Source organism: Echinops telfairi, unplaced genomic scaffold, assembly GCF_000313985.2.
Source record: "Echinops telfairi isolate 266 unplaced genomic scaffold, ASM31398v2 ScPeMD7_7473;HRSCAF=8511, whole genome shotgun sequence".
Classification (NCBI taxonomy): Eukaryota; Metazoa; Chordata; class Mammalia; order Afrosoricida; family Tenrecidae; genus Echinops; species Echinops telfairi.
The window spans coordinates 12,103,522-12,104,658 of NW_022111377.1; the positions used below are offsets into that span (position 1 = coordinate 12,103,522).

Consider the following 1,137-nt stretch of genomic DNA (forward strand, 5'->3'; position numbering starts at 1 on the left):
AGTTTCCAAGACTGTGCTCTTTATTGAAGCAGATGGTCCCATTCTTCTTATAATCGGATTTGGATTAGTATTTATCAATGATTTCATTCATTCATTTAGTTTTGGTTCAGTTTGGACTGTCAGTTGTCGTAGCACTGGGGAGTCTTTAGTTCTGTTGTACACCGAATTGCTGTAAGTCAGAACTGAGTTAAGAGCACCCAACGTCAACAGCACGTACCATAGCGTCTTGGGGGTTTTGAACTTGGGTGTTGGATTAGTAACTGCTAGGTAGGCAAGTCAAACCCACCAGTCTCTCTGAGGGAGAAAGATGAGGCTGCTTACTCCTGTAATGAATGATTTACAACCTTAGAAACCCTATGAAGCAAGTTGGAATTGACTCAATGGCAGTGGGTTGGGTTGGCTTTGGGTGATTTTATTACATGGATTTTTTTCATATCCTTAGCATGTTGTTATTGTTGAGAGGTGCTATTACCATCGAATAGATTCTGACTTACAGTAATCGATGCACAGCAGAACGAAACACTACAAAACTCACAATAAACAAACAGCAACAGCAACAACAAACATATACATAGAGTATACATAGAGTATACATAGAGACTCATATCTATTACTATATCATAATTCACAAAATATTTGCATTCACTGCTTTTGTGGGTCTGTGTGTTTTGCGCATTAAAAAATGTATTCTGAGAAGGGTCCATGGTAAATTCTGGATGCTAAGAAGGGTCATTTGGAGACAAAGTAGTACACAAGACAGGTCAATTGCTTGCTCCTATGGATTTTACACTAGGGTGTGAGCCAGGAAGGAGAGTGCAAATAATACGTAAAGAAATAATCACCAGATTTTCAGATACAGTATTACAGCCGAGCACATGAACATTTTCACAAGTCAGGGACTCCCGTGAATGGTGTAGACAGCCCTTCTAGGACTCAGGCCAGCACTTCAGGAACTTGGATTTGGCGTCAAGAGGAAAAGTACTCACCCAAAAGCCTTTGCTAACTCTGATTTTGCTCAGGGAGTGCCACCCTGGGCTCAGAGCGAGAAACAGTACGGCCTGATAACTTAGGTGTACTGTATATGAACTTGACACAAACACCACACACTTCTACATTTGTTTTCAACTTTGCATGCTT

The 1,137-nt window shown here is 40.6% G+C and overlaps 1 protein-coding gene across 1 annotated transcript in view; it reads left to right on the forward strand.

The window, feature by feature from the left end:
• The window catches only part of TMEM236 (transmembrane protein 236), a 25,265-nt gene that overhangs the window by 13,729 nt on the left and 10,399 nt on the right, over window positions 1-1,137 (forward strand). The window lies entirely within an intron of this gene.